Source organism: Passer domesticus, chromosome 8, assembly GCF_036417665.1.
Source record: "Passer domesticus isolate bPasDom1 chromosome 8, bPasDom1.hap1, whole genome shotgun sequence".
Lineage (NCBI taxonomy): Eukaryota > Metazoa > Chordata > Aves > Passeriformes > Passeridae > Passer > Passer domesticus.
In genome coordinates, this window is record NC_087481.1 from 52,578,461 (window position 1) to 52,599,133 (window position 20,673).

The 20,673-nt window shown below is 41.4% G+C and overlaps 1 long non-coding RNA gene across 1 annotated transcript in view; it reads right to left on the reverse strand.

The window, feature by feature from the left end:
* Positions 1 to 259: 259 nt before the first annotated feature.
* The window catches only part of LOC135305895 (uncharacterized), a 57,689-nt gene continuing 37,275 nt past the window's right edge, over positions 260 to 20,673 (reverse strand). The window contains exon 4 of the long non-coding RNA XR_010366883.1: positions 260 to 532. This is a non-coding gene — a long non-coding RNA (uncharacterized LOC135305895). The remainder of the gene's footprint in view (positions 533 to 20,673) is intronic.

Consider the following 20,673-nt stretch of genomic DNA (forward strand, 5'->3'; position numbering starts at 1 on the left):
GATTCTCACGTAGTTTCATAATTTGTTGTTGACATGACTGCCTCATTCAAAACAAAGTTATAATCTTCTACATAAATAGGATCAAACCCAGAAATACATTTCTTTTTAAAAATGAAAGAAAAATTCTTGTCATTATTATTTTGAGCTCCCTCTGGTTTTAAAGAGGTCAGAAATTTCCATGAGTATTTAAATGAGTGATTAAAAAATTGTTTTAATCTAGGTTGTTTTAGAATGATACTGAGAAAATCCGTGCTCATATAAAAAGCAAAACAAGAATAATTCCAAAAGTTATTTCAGAATTATTTTTTTTAATACAGAGGAAAAACAAGACCATGTTTAAATTAATGTTAACTTGTTGAAGAGCATTAAAACCTACTAAAATTTTGGCAACCATGTTAAAGTCACAACCATCTTTGCTTCCAAAGAAGATCCCAGCCAAATGCAGCAGGCACATGATTGCTGGGTGCAGGGCAGATCCAGGAAACTCTGGGGGAGGTACCCACATACCAGAGCAGGGCAGGCACACAGCCACCTGCAAAACAAAGGCAGACAGTCCTCAAGAAGCAACATTTCTAATATATACTGCTCGTTAACAAGTCAACTATTTTAAATTAATACTTTGCCAGCTCATTTGTTTTCATTCGGGGAGAAACTATTCTACGGCTGGATTCACGTAAATCACCTTTTTTTTGATGGGTTCCTGATGCCACAGGGCTTGTTCCAGTGGGAAAGAATCGCCTTTGGCTCCAGTGATCTTTGGTCAGGTCTCTCTCTGCGTTTTTCAGTTTAAAACCCAGAGCCCATCCATCATAGCAAGACTTTGTTCTGGGGCTGAGGGTGCCTGCTGTGGACACCCAGCCGCACTGAGATAACAGCCAAGCAGGTGGTAATTACTGTGATTAACCACTGTCACTTACCTTCAGATTTCAGCCAGTTTTAGGACAACCTCATTATTGTGCTGCCTTCCCTGGGCATTCAGTGCAAGTCCATATATCTGTTATGGAGGTCTTTGCAGTTTGCAAACCCTTTTTGTGCCCTGAGTGTTGTTACTTGTGGTTTTCTGCAGCACATGGTAGAATCCCTCCCATATATCTGCTAATTAATACCAGCCACAGTCGTTGTAATTCGGTCTTTTCTACCCTGTACCTGCAGTTACATTTTTCATCAGTTCAGTCACTTGTTGCACAAACAGAAATTTAACCACAAGCACTGATCTTCCTCCCTGTTAACCTCAGGGCTTCTAACTTGGCTCCTCCCTGCTCCTAAATCACTGTTTATTGCTATTTTTACAAGAGAAGATTAATGGACTAAATGGGCACAGGTAATTCTGCATTGTTCGAAGTCTCTTCAAATAGCACCTGCTGTAAATTCTTTAGTGCTCCTTATCTCTGCAGCAAATCTTGGTCTTTAAACAGTTTGTTCAGGGGAGGAGGGGTGTGAAGAAGGGTCACAGTGCCCTGGGAGCTTTGCAAAAGCATCTCTGAGGCTCTGTGGATGCCGTGGCTGGGAGGGTTTTGCTTCCCAAGCCATGTAGGTGGATCTCCCTGGGCCAGTGGCCTCTGGAGTGAACTCAGGCTGTTGCTCCATGGTTCACCAAGGCTGTGGGAGAAGTGCCCAAACTAATGGTTGGAGACATTAACTTTCCCTTTGTAATTTCCTCTTGTTTGGTACGTTCAGCTCTCAGCTGAGCTTTGTTCCAATAGCCTGGAGGGGATGTGACTTCACCCAGATATAAAACACACAGGCACAAAAAGAAAATGCTTGAAAAATTGCAATGACATGGTTGTGTTGGTAGCTTATGATTTCCTGAAATGAAATGTGCCTAGACAATGAAAATTGAGCCAAGATACCATATTTTCCAAGCAACCTTTTTAGCCTTCAAAGGGACTCCTTGGAGAAGCTACACACCAGCAAGCCACCTTTCCCATGCCATCATTTTGTGCAGTGCAAGGAGGAAAAAAGCCCAGCATAATGGCTAAGAACAAATCAAGCAGGTGTTGAAGCAGGTCGAGATGGATGGATGGCAAGAAACAGTGAGTGGAAAAGCCAAACAGCAGAAGGCCCGGCACAGTGGGTGCAGGAAAAGGGCTGCCTCTCCAGCGTGGCACATACCAAGGGTCAGGGAACCGGGGGACCGTGCCCCACACAGGCACCAATGCCTCTGTAACTCATCTGGGTTTTGAGGGGTGCAAATTAGCTGTGTGCCAGTGCAGAAAACACAGGACTTGTGTGTCTAACTAGTTGCAGGTGGAAAACCGTGGGCAGCGTTTCAAGAAGTGGCTTTGAAAGTTGGCCCGTTGCGACCATAAACAAGAAACTAAAGAGCTTTACAGTATGTACTTACAGCTTTTAATTTTCTCTCCCTGTTCACAGATATCCGAGTATCTCGCACACTCGCAGACAAGCCTTTTGATTGTTCAGCCCTGGTTTTACATTTAATAGCCTTGCTACCTTCTCCCCACAGCAACCACATTCTGCTCCCACATGTGGAAGAGTTTACGTTTCTCCTTTGCATAGAGGTGGGAGGCGGGCTCGGCTTTCACTGTCAGGCTCTGTCTGAAGGCCAGCAGCAGCCCAGGCTCACCAGTGCCACCAGTAACGGCACGAGAATGGGCTGGGATCCACTGGCACCACCTGAAAACAAGATTTCTGGTGACCCCAAAAACCCATCAACAATCAAGAGCAATTTTAGAGCAACTTGTATTGACACATAAGGACGAGGACTTATCGTCCTCATCTCCATATTGTTGTTTTACATAACAGCTGCAAGCAGAGCAAGTGCACTTTGGTCAATAGTTTCATTTATAATAAAGTAATAAATTAGGAATATTTTTCCCTTGACAATAAGTTTTATGCCAAGATTTTATGTAGCTTAAAGCAAGTTGTCAATTAGGCTACTTAAATTAATTTTTGGCAGCAGTTAATTGGAGCCTAGAGTCTTTTGTCTTTAAACAGCTAATCCTAAACAAGAAAATACAATGATTAAATGTTTCTTAGACAATATTATTCACAGAATTTAAAATATAGCATTTAATTAAGATTTGGACTTGTTACTTTTTTTTTTATTTCTTTAGAGAGATTAATTTAAATTTCTTCAAGTTGAATTGCTACCATGACTCTGATTAAACTGGCTTACTGCAAGGCTACAGCCAGAGACCTTCCAACACTTCTACAGCTCTTACAGCCAAAGGCAAATTATATTGGATTATTTCCTGAAGAGACATATATTGTCCTCTCAGAGAAGCAGGACATTCCCATTTGGAGCTATGGAAGTCTAGGAATTGTGTTCAGAGGATAAAAATGTTGTATTATTACACTCAAGTACTGGTAAATATGCTAAAGGAATAAAGGACTTCAAAAAGGCTTTCCAGCATGGTCAGGTTCTGGGCAGGAAACCAAGACTTGTTAAAAACAGAAATCACAGAGGTTTACTTCAAAAGGGCTGTTAACCAAAATTTCAGTCCAAAGCTATGATTAGACTAATGTCCTTCATATCAATGAAAGTAGAGCAGCTAGAGATGTCCCAGTCTTGATATAAAATCATTCCAATTCTGGAAACCTTCTTTATTCCTGATTAAATGTACCATATGGTATCGTAAATTGCAGAGAAATGAGTCCTGATAGAGTAACACTCTTGATTGAATCTCTTCTTTATACCCACCATCAGTTATGGAGGGAGAATTAAAGCTCAATTCTTTGGTTTGTTACACAGGAGTAAAGATTAGATAATTATAAAGCTTCCTACTATGAAATCCTGGAAGCTAATTTGTAATTAATGAATTAATTAAAGAGCTAAAAAGATGATGCATTTGAAATGGTGAATGGATCTAGTCACCTTCTCTCTCATAATTATTGTCTTCTGTTCTTCCCTCTTTACTGTTAGGAATATACACAAAATCATGACATCATGGATTCACACTACCATGGAATGGTTTGGGTTGGAAAGGACCTTAAAGATCTTCTGCTTCCACCCCCTTGCCATTGGGGGACATTTTCCACTAGACCAAGCTGCTCAAAGTCCATCCGAGATGGGCTTGAACATCTCCAGGGATGGGTCATTAAACTTCTCTGGGTAACCTGTGCCAGAGCCTTGCTGCCCTCACAGGCAAGAATTTCTGGCTGACGTCTAATCTAATCCTGCCCTCTTTGAGTGAAACCTGCACCCCTCATCCAATTGCTACAGCTCCTAACGAAAACTTCATGTATTTCAGAGTATTCTGAAGCAAGAGGCTGCTCGTTATGTACCCTGTACATACATAATCACACTTTGGGGCAATGTGAGACCTCACAGCTTATTTCCTTGTTTCTCTGAGGGAAAGAGCATTTGGGGCTTCAGACACATTTGAACTAACTTTCCACACAGCTCCTTCATTGCTGCTGCCACAAGCCATGTCAAGGCAAAATCATTGGTACAGAATCCATGGACCAGGACAGCAGATGGAAGCCACTGGGAGCAGTCCAAGCTGAACTGCTTTGGTTTGAAACCAAGAAATTGCTTTTAGAGAACCATCTAAGTGACTTCTTTTGCAAGAGATCTGCAGCACTGCCAGTCCCATGGCATTCAGAATTCAGTCCCATGTATTCAGAATATCCCTCCTCAATTATGGATTTTTAATACAAAGAAATGTTGAGATCCCTTAATTAAATGTCTTAATGTGTTGGAGCCTTTGACCTTCTTATTCTCAACCCCTTCTTTGAAAACAAGTAGCTAAAACCCCTTCACTTTAAAATAAAATTAAATTCAAATGCATTTACAAGATTTTAGCAACTGGGTCTTCTAGAAAACCATCAAAATCCATGAATCATCCTAAAACCACAGGGGAAGCTGAGAATGCTGCTCAAGGCCATATGTCTCACAAAGAAAGAGTATTGCTTTTGAACTGCACTCACTGAGCCTGGTTGGGTTTTGAAAATTAATAGGGGAACTTCCCTGTTACAGTGATCTTTTCTTAGGTCTCAGTATCATCCAGCACAGCAGTACTGAATGGGTATACAAAAAAAAATACCCTCCAAAAAACCCAGAAATGAGGATTACCAAAATCAAATATGCAATGAATGGAATTGTTTTCATTGTCCAATTTGACTGAAACACGGAAGTCTTTTTCATTATTTAGAATCAATGTCACTTCTCTTGTGAAAAACTGATTTTTGAGACAAAATTATTTAACTTTTAATGAAAACCCAAGCATTGGAAATATGGTAGTCAAATGTAAGCTCAAAATATAGTATCAAGATCAAATGTTTACTCATGGGCAACCGCTGAAAACCCCTTGAACTACATGAATTAAAACCAGATGTTTTAAATTAAAACACATAAATTACCAATGCTGATATTACTATAAATTTCAATGATGAAAACACATCAGTCAAGACTTTAAGGGAGATTCTAAAGGTTACATATAGGAGTATTTTCCATTATTAAACAAAGTGTCACCTGAAGAAGTTCCCTGGAAGAATGTAGGAGGACCTGTGCAAAGTGTCTCGGGTTACTGTGACATGATCCAACCATTCCTGTTTTCATTCTGAGTCAGTGCTGTGCATCTCAGGCATTTCTTTGTTTGGTTTCTGGTGTGTATTCTGCCCGAACAAGGAACTCCATGTATCCCACTCTATTTCCAGCTGGACATGGACTTTCTCCCCATCCCCTACCCAGAGAACACAGCTGGAACCAGTAATATCTCTGCAAATGAACTGAACTTTTGGGTTCAACCATTGCATCATGCTTCAGGCTGCCTAGCATCTTTCTAACACCAGTGTAATTTGGTATTATTTCCACTAAACAATGGTCAAATTTTGTATATATGCATGGAAAGCTTCCATGTCCTCAGGATAGCACGCTAGTTAAAAATATGATTTATCCAGAGTAAACAGTAAAAACAAATGCTGTATTTATAGCTTTTTATTTTAGGAGGGTGACATTTACCTCCAGTTGGAGTATTAGAATTTTGTGTTAAGCAGTTTTGGTTTTGAACAGTTTGAAACAGTGAAACAGTGTTGAAAAGCATATATAAGTATAATAAACAGATGTTATAAATATATAAAATATGTGTATACATGTACAGCTGAACCATGTAAGTGCACAAATATATATATATATTCTCACACATACGTGCATGTGAATGTAGACATTTTCTTAACTACACACATATGTTGTGCATTTTATTAAGAAACCCCAAATTTTCATGTGTTTATTCTAGCTGTTTATATGAAAACTTCTTTGGTTTCTTTTAAAGCCCTTTTCAGACTTATCTGTTATGACCGCCCAATATTTGTATTTAATATTCTATATCTAGTAAACTGTTTCTCATCTAGTATTTTACTAGATACAGATGAAGCATTGCTTAAAGAGAAGAAAAATCAACTCATAAAAAATGCACCTTGTAAATACCATAAAGTATTTGCTCATGAGTTTCTTTGAAATCTCTGTTTGTATTATTATTTTTAACAATGATGCAATCAGTGGGAACACAGTGGGCATAGCCAGAAGTGGAAGAGGCAAAAATAACAGAGATTCCCAGATATTTTTCCATGGTGTAATATTTGAAGAACATTTGAGGTGCTCACATTCCTTGATTTATGAACTGATACCCCTCTTGTGCACACACCCTAATTTCTATTTCTGTATGAAAGAGGATATTTTTTACTGTAAATTGACATTAGTTTTTCAGTGGCTGAACTGCCTGAAGATGATTTGTTGGGTTTGGACATCCAGCCACCATTAATTTATCATGGGATTGGACGTGAAACCCTACAGGTGTCTTTGGAAGTATTGAAAAATCATGTTACAGAAAGAGTAATTTACACACAGGTGTTTTTTTGTTCATTTGAAACATGACTTGTAAACAGTAAAATTAGTTTCTTTGGCAGTGAAAACTCATTACAGTCTGCCACAGTCAGCTCTGCTTTCTGTCTCTAAAGGCAGAACCAAAGTGTCCCAGCATGGTTTGCAAAGCTCAAGAGACTGTTCAGGATGTTTTACTTTGTATAAAAAGGGGAGCTTAAAAAACAGATTCCTGCACCCAGAAACTCTACCAGATCTTCTTCAATGATAGGATTTCTTGAACCAGCCATATATTATGCTGAATGACTTTTTCTGTAATTAAATCAGAGCTTCCAGGAAACAACCAAGCTACAGACCACCAAATTTTCCTGCTCATTTTGCCTGTAGATAACTACCAACACCATTAAAAATATACATATTTCACATAACCGAATTTCACCCAGCTATAACATCAAAATCTTTCTTGTCACTACATCCTCTTTCAAAACACATAGAAAAATGCTCAAGCTGCAAAATTTTGAGCCTTCATCACACGCTGCCTGCACTTCACCCTCCCGGTGACCACCATCCTCTGCAATTTCAGTAGAACAACCTTTTAAAAATAAGACCATGTATTTTCCTAATCCACATTTTGTCATTCTTCCTTTCAAGCTTATGCAGCAATTTGAAGCTGAGCTAACCTTCCTATGACCTTGAAAAGGTAAGTGAAAACCCTGTGTTAACAATTCTTCTCTCCCCTTATTTGGGTAAACTAGAAGCCATGAGAGCCTTTTATTGACTTTCACTACAGTTTTCACCCTTGGCAGTACAACTGAACCTGCCCTGACCTTTTTTGACCAAGCGCCTTTGTCCGACGAAGTGTTCAAAGCATCTTGCAGCCAGATGTGAGCCCCACACCCCGAGAGTGTGCCTGACTGTACAGATCCCCTGCTACCTCCCCTGGCCGCGGCGCTCGCCGCCAGCCTGCTGCCAGCTGGCCTGATCCGGAGATAAGACCCACTGGCCGGGTTAAGAAAATGACACCTGATCGTGGGGCTGCTCTTGTTCCCAGGAGTGCACCCTCTCTGCAGGCTCAGACTCTGGAAAAGCTGCTCCATGCTGAAGGGAATAAAAGCAGCACCTTCCACAGGCCGCTGGAGGAACACGCGTTGTTGATCTGCTGTCCTTCTTTGAGGGCTTGCTCTGCAGGGTCCTCAAAGGGGCACAGGATTTCATTTGGGATCACCCTGGCTACAAAGAAAACACTGAGGATGGGAAGAGACTCCTGAAAGGATGGGCCTGGATAATGCAGCCTGTCCACCTTCCTATCACTGAATAAAATACATGAACAGTCTTCTCTCAGCCTACATGGCAAATGCTCACAAGCATCTCACCCATCATCCCATGTTCTTCTGTCTCCAAGATTGTCCATCACAAATTCCAATTGTCTTGTGATGCATGTAACACTGGTCTACCTAGAGCTTGGCTACTTGTTTAGGCAGCTAATTTTGATCTGATGTAGGGGTCTGAGTTTAGGGATCTAATTTTGATTTGGCTATAGGATGCGGACCAAACGAGATTAATAGAGTCAAACACGAAGAAACAAAACCACTCCCTCTGCCTTAATGCTACCTTAATGCTTGACAGAGCTTCCACAGCCTTCTGTAGTCTTTGGATTAGATTTTTGGGATTGTGACCAGCTCTTACTCTACCTAAGGTTCTTTGAATGACACTTCTTGTATTCACTCTGTTATTTTGTCCCGGGTTTCTATGAGCAAGTACAGTTGGTCTTGTTCTCTGTTTACCAGACTTTTCAATTTCTTTCCAACCTTTGCAGCCCTATGGATGTATTCAGATCCTGAACTTTGACAAAGTTCTGCTTTCAGTCCCGTGTTGATCCCATTTTAATCACTGGCTGATTTCTCAATGCACTTAGACATCCCTGTGTCTGTCAGCAACAAATATTTGTTAATCACATTTCTCCCTGGCTCAGTGTTGAAAATCTCTGCACTGCTGATTGCAGACACAGCACTTCTGACTCAGTATTCATTCTGAGGTTCTCCTTACCCTTAGCTGCCAACTCTGCCTCCCTGCTCCACTTGACTCTACCCCACATCTGGAGAGCAGATCTATCCCTGAAGTCAATCTGACTCACATTATCTGGAAATAGCCTGGTTCCATTATAACAAGACCTTCACTGCCCCACTGCCTTCATGGCTGAAAGACATCTCAGCCAATGGGGGCATGGATTAATGTCCTGAAGGGAAAATGTGCAAACCTTCTAACGAGCCTTTTCTTCTCTGTATAAAAGGACTATCAGGAGCTGAGGCTTCCTTGTAATTCTTCAGTTAGGTGCTCAAGATTAGAAATGAGACTCAAGTAATAATGAACCCACTCTAAAAATGCCTTTTTTAAACTTACAAATCCACTAAAAAAAGAAAGGATTACTACCAGAGAAAGGGTTGGTACCAGGTTTAATCTATGAGTCCACCAAACTCCTGCCAGTAAATACTGACATACTCTCACCTGGCAAAAATAGCAGTGGGTATTTTTAAGTTTAAATATTCACATACCTATGAGATTTTCAGCCAGCTCTACAGGATGTAATATTGCTGATGGCCCTTAGAAAAAAGCAACCAAAATATGAAACCTTCTTTCTCACCCCTTCGACCCCCGTCAACACTGTTCATTTGGATCAGGTGTTTTTGAAGTTTGCACATGGCAGTCTCATTTGCATTTAATGTCCTTCAGATTACTTCCTTTTTGTTGTGCTAAACACCTCTCTCAGTTGAGTCTAATTTGATGAGGTCATGCTGTGACTCCTGACCCTTTGGGTTCTAAATGAAACCATCTGACAAAAAAAGTAAGTGGAGGGAGTATTTTGCCTGTTCGTGGACATTTGATATTTGCAGATGTGCAGCAAATTTTACAGATGACTCTTTTGCCAAGCTAACTCTTGGTTGGAGAGGTGGAAATAAGTGAATTCCTAGAGAGAATAAAATATTCCAAAAATAAATAGGTCATGGCAATCCAGTCTTCAGAACTCTACTAGCTAAAATAAAAATAAATCAGAAGTAAATAAGACCATTATCTCAGCCAAGGGAATCCTAAATTCCCAAAAAGCTTTTCTCCACAGAAAATTACTTAATTCTTGGTGTTTTCTTCCAATGTTTGTGAATGGAAACACCTGCATGGCTTGGCACAGAGACCCTGGGATTGTTTGGTGGCTCCGAGGTAGCCCGTGGTGCACATGGGGACCCTCCACCTGCTTTGGGCTGGTGTGCCCCAGCATTTCTGGAAAGGGTGAAGAGGTGCACATTTATTTCCAGTTGTCTCCAATGTGTGCTATAGGGGAGGTCAGCTGGATGATCCCACAGTCCTCATCTGGCCTTAAAAGTCTGGGTCTGTTGCTCAGGCTTTGAAAAGCTCTCAAGCACTGATCACTTCATTCCAGGCTAATTTTGTGTGGAGGGAGTCACTGGAATTTTTAGCACATATGGTCAAATAAAAAGGCAAAATGCTATTCCAGAGTTCTCTGGCCTCAAAATAGATCTGTGTTTTACTAGGATAATATGATATAAAACTGGAAAAGGAAATAAGCAAGCATGGAAATTTCTTCAGAATATTTTATCAGTGCTGTGCTGCTCATCACCCTTTCCTTTGAGAGGCTGGACGTGGGACCATGTTTAAATAATAATTGGGGCTTAGCCAGAATACACTGAAACTGTCAGAAAGACCTCATCACTGAACATTAGTTGAGGCCATATATCTCTTTTTATTTGTAACTCTTCCTGTGCCAACCCTGCCCACTTCCCCATACACATGTAATTTCCCCCATGAACTCTTTGGCTCATTATTCAGCTGTCTGTGGTGTGCATGCCCTCCATAGCAAAACTATTTCAGAATTATCTGGGTGTAGTAAATCATCTTGAGATATACTGTAATTAAGTAGGAATATGCAAAGCATCAGGCAGATTATCTTCAAAATGCATCAAAGTACATTATATTATAGGAAAAAAATAGGAAAAACTGCAGGTCATATATTCACTAAACTCCTCTACCTTATATGAAAATGAGTCATTTTCCAGCATACCCTGGGGGTGAGGAGGCTGTCAGATGAAGAAATAAAAGACACTGCTAGTTAAGAAGAGCAGACCATGCCAAATCACTAATTAAAATTTAGATTTTTTTTTTTTTTGGGTTGAGAACAGGTGCATATGCTAAAAGCTATTCCAGAACTGGACTAACTTTTACCTCACTTTTTTTTCTTTAATGTTATTTTACAAACCTGAGTAAGTGCCTCAAAGACTGAATGTCTTATTGAACCAAAGTCTTAAATATATATACATAAAAATGGAGCACTCAGCATTGCATCCTAATTTTCAAAGAACATAATTTCAATTAATGTGACAGCTTCTGAAAGAACAGGTTAAAAAAGCAATTTAAAAATAATTTTTCAAATGGTATTATTGAGTAAATTAGGTTTGAAGTATTGAGGACTGAGATAGAGATATAAAAAAATATTTAGTTACATCTTAACAGCCTTATTTCTGCATTTTCAAGACCCCATGCCTTTTCAGTTGTCCACTAAACTAACTGTGCACCTCAGAAAGGGGTCAGAGGGATTTATTATCATTTCTGTGTTCATTAAAATACTTCTGTGGAACTCTACCTACCTGAACCTGAGCTATGTTTTTAATTTTTTGTATTAATTGAATAGACAAATAGTCAAAATGGTTCTTCAGAACCACAGGAATCACAGCCAAGCAGCCACAGCAGTCCTAATAAATAATTATCACCACATCTGCACGTACAGAATGGGAACTATTTTGACATAACCATTTCTATTCACATACCCCCAAAATCCTCAAAATTATTTGGAAGAGCTTTACTCCCACTGCCTTTGGCCGGAATCATGAGAGGAACTGTACCAGCCTCTGATGGGAGGTGCTGAAAACCCCAAACTCCACAGGAATGCGAGAGAATCTGCAGGACTTCTCCATCCCTGCACTGCCAAACCTGAGGAAGTGAGGTCTGAGTAGCAGCTCACTCCTGGGAACTTCTTGGAAAAGGGAAATTCAAATATTATATTCATCTGATATAAGCAGGAGACATTTTAGTGTCAGTGTTTCAGCTGGTAAAGGTAGAAATCTAAACTTGCATCTCAGCACATCCTGGAATGAGATGCAAAAATGCATATTCATCAGGATTATAGGAAATTTGGGCCTAAAGAAAGAGTGGGATTTTCCTTGTGTTTTGTACTCTGCAAGAGAGGTGGGCCAGAAACAAATGCATGCCTGCTAGCAAGGGAAAGCCTGCTGATACCTAAACCATCAGGGGCTTTTCAAAAAATTATTTATCCTTACATTACTTGAAGATTACTCATGTAATCCTGTTTGTAAAGCTGGAAGAAACTGTAACATGCTTCCTACAAACATTCATCTGAATCCTTAAATGATTTTATTTTTTGCTGTGTTCACAATGCCTTCGGTATTTCCTTTTTCAAGGAATTCCTACAAATTCAATAATGAGACCTGAAAGAAAATTTTTTCAGCAAAAAGTAATGTCAATAAAATAATTTTTTCAGCAAACCATAATGACAATAACTGCACCAGAAACCTGATTTTGTGTTTAATATTCTAGATTACATGCATGGCTCTTCCCCACAGAGGCAGATATCAGCTGCCTCTGTAACACCCCCAGTTTTGGGTTGAAAGGGACACAAGACAACAAAGACTCAAAGTGGGACAACAATGCATGATGTAAATCTTCATTTAACTTTAAAGTTAAAATCATTAAATAAAGTAGGCTACGATGGTCTCAACAGATCTTCTCTGAGTATCCCCATAACCTGAAGTACTGAGGCTTTCACATAGTAGTGGGTAGGAGAAATTCTGTTGCTGGTAGATTATGCCATGCACAAAAAGCACAGAGGGTGGAGAGCTGAGGAGTTTAATAAAACTTGCACAAATCAAGGCAGGCTCTAGATGAACAAAACCTGGCATCATTTTGTTCAAGTCACTTTCTACTCAATAGAATCCTGGGGGAAAAAATGGGGGAAACTCTGACACAAAACTGCAGAGGGGCACTCCTCTCTGGACCTCCTGTCCTGGGAAGGGGGATGCCTGGAAAACAAATTGTCACATGACTTGTATTTTCTTCATATAAAAATTCAAATAAAGATAAAATTTCAAAAAGCAAAGTTGAAGTCCTGAGGAGACTAAATTTGGAAGTCATATCCATTTCAAAAATCTACCTCAAAATTCAATATAGTAGGCAGCTAGGAACAATAAAATAAGACCATATGGGTTCGGATCAATGTATTAAAATTGTGCTGTGCTGAAGGGCTGAAGACAGTTATTCATTCATTATCTGCCCGTAGTGAGCTTGAGATGTGATCATTTGATTGCCCCAAAGTCAAATTTTCCAGAATATAAACTCATAATCAGGGAGTTTCTATCCTGTCCCGAAGTGGCAGAGACTGGGGCAAAAATATTCTTATACTGGATAAGCAAAGCAGGGGGTGTGGTGAGGGAAAGTGAAGCTTTTCTGCTTCATATTGCAAGTCTGGTTTAAGCTGCTCGTTTTTATCAGGGCACCTGAACTTTTTATTGACTTCTGACAGCATTTTAGAAGTGATTTCACTTCTCAGGGGATTATTGGAAATGTGCTCTTTGTTTGAAGCCCTCTTAGAAAAAGGTCACCTCCTCTCCAAGCTGCTGCACTTGGAATCACATCTTGTTTAGGTCACAGCTCAAAAACAGTGACAGACCAGCCTGTGTCCCTCTAGACTGCACAGCAGGATTGCCAACAGTCTGGAAAACAACTCTTCATTGAAAAAAAAACAACCTGAAATCCCCCTTCAGCTTGTGCACGGTGACTGTCTCAGCCAGCAGCGCAGGAGCCCCTCATGCTGGGGACAGCACTGCCACAGGGGACAGCAGGGACAGCCCCTGGCCCCTCCCAGGGCACCTTTTCTCACCCCCACTCATCCCAGGGATGTGCCACAGGATGGGACAAGCCCTGCCCTCCCTGCAGGCACAGATCTGGGCTGTGGTGCTGTGGCCAGCCCTGGGGGCCATGGAGAGAGGGATGAAGGCTCCAGCCCATCATCCCCTCCCAGGTCTGTGCCAGCCCAGCACGGTGGCAGGTGGCAGAGGTTGTCCTGCCCCACAGCACTGCAGGGACACCCCAGAGCTCCACCTGAGGGCCACAGCAGGGCCTCATGTTCAGAATTCTTCTTCTTGGTCTGCAGCAGCCCTGTTTTGTCAACCCTCGGGACATGCTGCAATGCACATTTGTTTTCCCAAACTGAGAAAAACTGGGAGAACTCTGGCAGGAGATCACAAAGACTGGAAATTTCTTTTCATCTGCTAGGTTATGATTTATGTTAATGATTGGGCAGAGGAAGGAGGGGGACTCGAGAGCAGGCTGTCTGTATGGCAAGGAAATCTCTCCAGACAGTGGGAAGGAGCACTCAGCACCAGGCACAGGCACCACTGCCTGCCTTGAAAATAAATAAGCCTCCAGAAAAGGCAGGTGGGGGGTGCATGGCAGATCCTCTGGACAAAGTCCTCTCTCTTTGGAGAGTGCAGGAGAAGCAATTGTTGCCACTCCTTTAAAATTGTAGCCGGAACCCTGCTGGAGTCTGCAGAGATCCCCTGTGCAAAATGTGTTTCCTCCAGTTTTCCCAGGAGGCTGGGATTTGGCTGCACAGCACAGCAGAAGGAAAAGTTCAAATGCAGTGGCAATTCCACATGCTAGGAAAGCTCTTCTCAGGGTGAATTTCCTCCTGAAAATGCTGCTTATTTCATCCTACACCAAGCTCAAATCCCTGCAAGTTCAGCTGCAGCTCCTTTCCTAACTTTTGGACACCTAGAAACTAGTGAAGGGCGAGGAGGAGAAGGAGAAAGAAGGAGAAGGAGAAGGAGGAGGAGGAGGAGGAGGAGGAGGAGGAGGAGGAGGAGGAGGAGGAGGAGGAGGAGGAGGAGGAGGAGGAGGAGGAGGAGGAGGAGGAGGAGGAGGAGGAGGAGGAGGAGGAGGAGGAGAAGGAGAAGGAGAAGGAGAAGGAGAAGGAGAAGGAGAAGGAGAAGGAGAAGGAGAAGGAGAAGGAGAAGGAGAAGGAGAAGGAGAAGGAGAAGGAGAAGGAGAAGGAGAAGGAGAAGGAGAAGGAGGAGGGCAAGAAAAAAACCACAAACATGCAAACACTTAATCTTGGGTCTTCCACGGAGCATCATTCCCAGAGGAGCAGCCACTGAGCAGTATTTCAGTTCCTACATGGCTGTGCCCACTGTGTGCCTGACAGCCCCTTTCAGGAGTTCTGTGTCGCAGTGAGATGTCACTGAGGGGTGCCTGGATGACACACAACTGATGAAAACCATGTTGAGGGTCTGTAGAGATTGAATGGCTGCTCAAAATCATCCTCTTAATGATGCTACACACCACAGCCCCACCTCAGCAAAAGATATCACAGCAGGGCTGACCTTACACTTAGAAAACCCTGAGGCTTTACTTTAGTGTGAAGCTTTTCTCCTAAAGCTACCCTGAGAAAAGCTGCAAGAAACAAAAGTTACATCCAAGAATCTTAAGGACTTTCTGCATGTTAATTAACCCTGCAGCTCCCAGAGTGGGGCAGGGAAGTGCAGTTAAACCAATTAAGTTGCAGATGAAGGGGAGGAGCTGGGGGTTAAGTGCCTTGCAGATGGAGGGATGGGAACCCAGGCTTTCCAGCCTGGAGTCTGAATTGGACTTCCCAGGAGTACTGGAAGTGAAACTTTCCCTGTAGGACTGCCACTCTACGAAATCAGCTTGGCAGCGTGTGACAGACATAATCCTTTCCCCATATGTTTTATTTTCTATAAATAGCAACACAACTCATTAGCATTCTGTAACTTCAGGAGATAAGGAGAATGCACAAACAGACAAGCAAATATCTGAACTATTTCCAGAGAATTGCCTGGAATTCCGGGCAGCCCAGGAGGACAGCCCAGGATCTAGCCTTCCACTTCCCAGTTTGACATCACCTGCAGTGCCAGTGACTGGGAAAATATTCCTCCCAATGGCAAGGGGTGCTTGAGCTTCCCAAAACACACAGCACCCCTGAGGGTGAAGGGGGCCATGTACCACAAAGCAGAATATTGCCTGGTGGTATCACAGGGACACAATTCTAATCCTGACCTTTGACAAACCACAGACAAAAGACAGACAAGCAAAATATTTTCCATGTTTGGGGTGTTCATGCCCCACATAATAAAATGTGTAACCTTCCCTGTACTCCAGTGAAACCATAATGGTTTTTTTGCCATCATTTTTATGTCTGAAAAATGTAATGCTGTTGGGGCTGTTTTGGACTTTTTATCAAGGCATAGCCTTACAAAATAGAAAAGGATCTGCTCTGTCCTTGACATTAACATGTGATATACAAACTCTCAATTATTTTAGTCCCAATTAAAATGGTCTTGCATGTTATTAGACTAAGGGAAAAAAGAGTCTATTTTGTATTTGATAATTGGCTGAAGGTTTCTTAAACAGAATAAGAGATGCAAGAACTGTCACGCTGAATTAGATGTGGAATCATATTCTCTAGCACTTTGCTCAACAGTGGCTAGCAACAAACACCATAAAGGAACAGGAGCAGAAACCTGATAGGAAAGACAGGAAAACAGCAGATTATTTTCAGCAGAAATTTGATTTTTCAGAAATAATTTTTTTTCTTTCCGTTCAGAATGAAAATAAATCTTCTAATGAAATTCAAGGATAAACAAAAGCAGGGACAAAAAATTCCTCATGAAAGAGGCAGCAGAGGTGGGAGACACTACCTGGGGTGGCCCTTCAACCAGCAAGGGCCACGTGTTTGAAAGACACTTCAGGTCACACACGTGCAATGACACAGTTCCTGCCCATGGGAAGTGGGAAGAAATTAGTAGAAAATGTGGGGAATTGGAACTGTATAATCTTTAAATTCTATTTCAAGCCAAGCCCTTTCAAGATTTTGTGAATTTCTAGATGTGTAAAGGATTCTTAAGAGCACAGGGTCCCAAAAAAAGGGACTTATTTCCATTTTAATGCATCAATGACTCATTTTATCAGTGATTAAATATAACAGGCTGGAGACAGGGTATAAATATAAGCTGGTTTTTTTTTTAAAAAAAGGACCCTATGAAAATCACAGGGAAATAAAAAAAATCTAGCACACTGTCATACCAAAATTATACGAATTTTTAACTCCAGGAAGATAATTACAGTATAACACAACCTGAAATGTTTTTCATGTTTTCATGTGTCTGTCAGGATCTTTTTCCCATAGCAATTTTTTTTTTTTGCCACAGGCACACAACTGGCTTTAAAAAACAAGCACTTGGTCTTCAAAGAGGATATCCATGATTACTGTACGAGCTCAAGAACAACTGCAGGAGCTCTGGATGAGGTTTAGCTTTGTCACCTGCTGTGAGCACACAGGGCTGGATTTTGAGGCCAGCCCAGGCCTTGCCTGGATTTTCAGCACTCCCTGCCTGTGCCAAACCCAGCTCTTTGGGTGTGTTAGGAATAATAGGTGCAGGTTTTCAGGTGGGACCTGATTCCAAAATTGGCTCTGGGGCTGCAGCATCTCCAGTCCAGTCCCTGGGTTCCCTCCAGGGGCTCAGCCCCTGCTGGGATGTCAGGTCCCAGCTGCTCGTGTTTTAGGACTCTGTTTTATACCAAAAATGTAGCACCTATATCTATATAAGCTTTACTTTCCTCTGTCTAAAGCTTTGGTTATTTTGAACAGTGAATGGCACCTTAGAAGATAAAAAATGATAGCAAAGCACATAGGAGGATAGGAAGGTAGGAACTGAAGTGCACACAAACATCTTAAAATATCACAATGTTCTCTCTAGGAGCTAACACACAAGCTGGGCTCAGACCACCAGCAGAGTATCTTCCAGAAATGGTAAGATAATTAAGTATAAAGAGCATCTCTTAGAAACAGCTAAGTCTTGGAATTAAGTCATTGAATATCTCAAGAGATGCACAGTTATAATTTTTATTAATTGTTTCCACAATTACAAAATCAAGAAAGCTACTAAATATTTTGGCTGTTGCACAGAAACTTTTCCATACTTAAAATGAGTTTTCTGAAAGACAATCTTTAGTTTTGCTGGTAAATAAATGATAATAATATTTTCTAATTATTAAAACAATTAAAAAACCCCACAAAACTTTCACTGTTTATTCTTAACCACCTGTACAGCTGGTGAAACACCCTCCATCAGATTTCAGTGGGTTTTGCTATATTTTTGGAGAAATTTCCCCCCTTCATTTAATGCTATTCTCTTTGTTTTTTGTTTTGAGGAGCTCAGCCTGTGATCAGGCTTTGAGAGTGGATCATAACACAGACAGGGCTGTTTGTATGAAATTATGAACTGCAGTTCATATTATATGTGGGACTCATGTCCCAGCTTGCCCAAGAAAAGCCTATTAAACAGCATTCCAGACAGCAGCTCTGCCCAAGGGACACTCCTGTCACTTCCCTGAAGGACTGCCCCTGGGACACCATCAAGTCTGTGACCCCGGGCCACCCTGAGGAGCCTCTGAAGGAAAACACCCCCTAAGTATGAGGTACCAAAATGCTGAGCAGGGGAAGGAGATTACAGGTTGGTGTCAAAGCTTGTGACAAGGAGACAATGACAAGGAGACAATGAGTTATGCTGAAGGGACTTCATGATATGCCCGTCCAGGAGTGTGGATGGGGTATATTCAGACTAATTTTGGACAGAGATTAGCAGAGGCTGTGCTCTGATTGGGTGTCAGTGCCCACTTCTGATGATCTCCAATTCAATGGGGTATATTCAGACTAATTTGGGCACTCAGATTAGCACAGGCTGTGCTGTGATTGGGTGCCAGTTCTCACTTCTGATGATCTCCAATTCGATCAATACCATGCTGAACAACTTCAAGAAATCTCGTCGTTGAGAGTCATATGCTAAGCTCATTGTTAAAAAAAAAAATAAAAAAAAATTCACATGCTAAACTCATTGTTTTGCTGTAACATCATCCCAGAATAAAGCAGAAGTCCAGATGATGCACAGCCTTGGGAAAGCACATGTAAATGACCGCTGGGAGCTGGGGTGATCCCAGAGGTCAGAGCTCGGGAGGACCCCAGCGCACCTCAGACCTGAACCTCCAAATGGCAACTAAATTGTAGCCAGACCCGGAGGGGTCAGCAGGACCAGCAGCTGGTGATGGAACACCCTGAGGACAGCAGCAGCCCAGGGCCAGTGGCTGGTGTGGCAGCAGAGCCGGGGCAGCGCTGAGGAGCGCGCGGCGCTGGAGCAGCGCGCGGGGCTCGGGCACAAGGCAGCACTTCAAAGGCAGCTCTGACTTTGATAGAGAGTGAGCAGGGACCTGTGCTACAGAACAACCCGGCATGTGCTTCACATTTCAGAAATTGTATGCAGAAAAAGGCCTCGCAGATGAAAAAAAAAAAAAAAAGGAAGGGGGGAGAGAAAGGCAGCATAAAAAAGTCCTTGGGCATCAAGACTCTTCTTAAGGTAGTGTTCCTGAGCCCCCTACGTGCTATGGCATTGCTGAAAACTGCACTGTTTGAAAACTGCAGTGTTTGCACTTAAATAGATTTTTTCTTCTTTTTTTTTTCTCTCCCCATTTGGAGTTATTTAGCAACACCTCTCCTGAGATGTGGAAGAATGCAAATAAAACATCCGATGTGATCCTTACCAAGTACAAATTACATTAATTTGTCCTTTGGAGAATAACCTTTAACCATCACGAAATACATTCTACTGGCTTTCTTGCTCTCCACCCCCCTCCTCTTTTACTCTTTTCTTGGACTTTTGAAGCAGATTTTTGTTGAATAGATCATACAGGATTATACAGTTATAGCTTGCTTTCATATATTTCAAAAAGAAAATCATAAATATGACCTCATATGTTAATAAATCAATTATGGAATGCTGTTTTACACATATGCTCAAAACATGACCTCTTCCAAGTTCTCTTAGAGCAGAAAGTTGGAGTTTAGATTTAAGGCACTTTAGCTTTAAAGATATTGGGAATAACAATATCTGGTAAATATTAAGTAAAGCAGGTTTTCTGCTAAGGTTTATCTTGCCTTCAGTGGTTTATTAAAACTTGCTCAACAACACGGTTTTAGTTACACATGAATAAGCCTTAACTTTACTTTTCTTCAATAATGAAATTGGTGTTCAGTAGCTATAATTTACTTAATCACTTTTGCAATATGAAGGGGTGAAGCAGAAGCAGACTGAGTTTTATATATGTTCTTTTGCACTCTCAGAGGCAATTCATTGGTAGAGCATTTTCATTTTATAAGACAAAACAATGCTGGTGACTCATGAGGACTTACATAATTGTTTTTTTGGGAATTTGACAAGAAAAAAAAATGTGCAGCAGCCAATCCACATAACTTTTAAATCTGTGAAACAAAAGATGCACAGAACACTTCTCATTCTATTTTAGATTTAATTCTCTGCTAAATTTCATCCTGGGCTCAATGTAAAAACTCTAGTTTTATTTTTGCCTGCCTGAAGGAGATGAGGTAACCTTAAAAAAATGTTTGATAGAAAATGAAACCTCCAACAAAATATCTCTCATTGCTTTCTGTAGTTCCTTATGGCTTGCATTGCCATGATATGGATTTTTCCATAGTGCTTCCTCCTCTGAAGCTGTGCTCCTCTCCCATTTTGGAAAGTGATGCACAGAGACTGAAAGCCAGATGCAGGAAGGGGACACAGCCCGCTGCAGGCTCGGACAGAGCAGAGGCTCTGCAGTCCAGTTTTTGAAAATTAACTCAGTTGAGATCAAAGGGATTCACAAACCAAGTTGCTCTTCCCAACATCCACAATATTTTCCTGTTCAGCCCCGAAGTTCCCAGGTGCCTGCAGCTGGGTGCACAC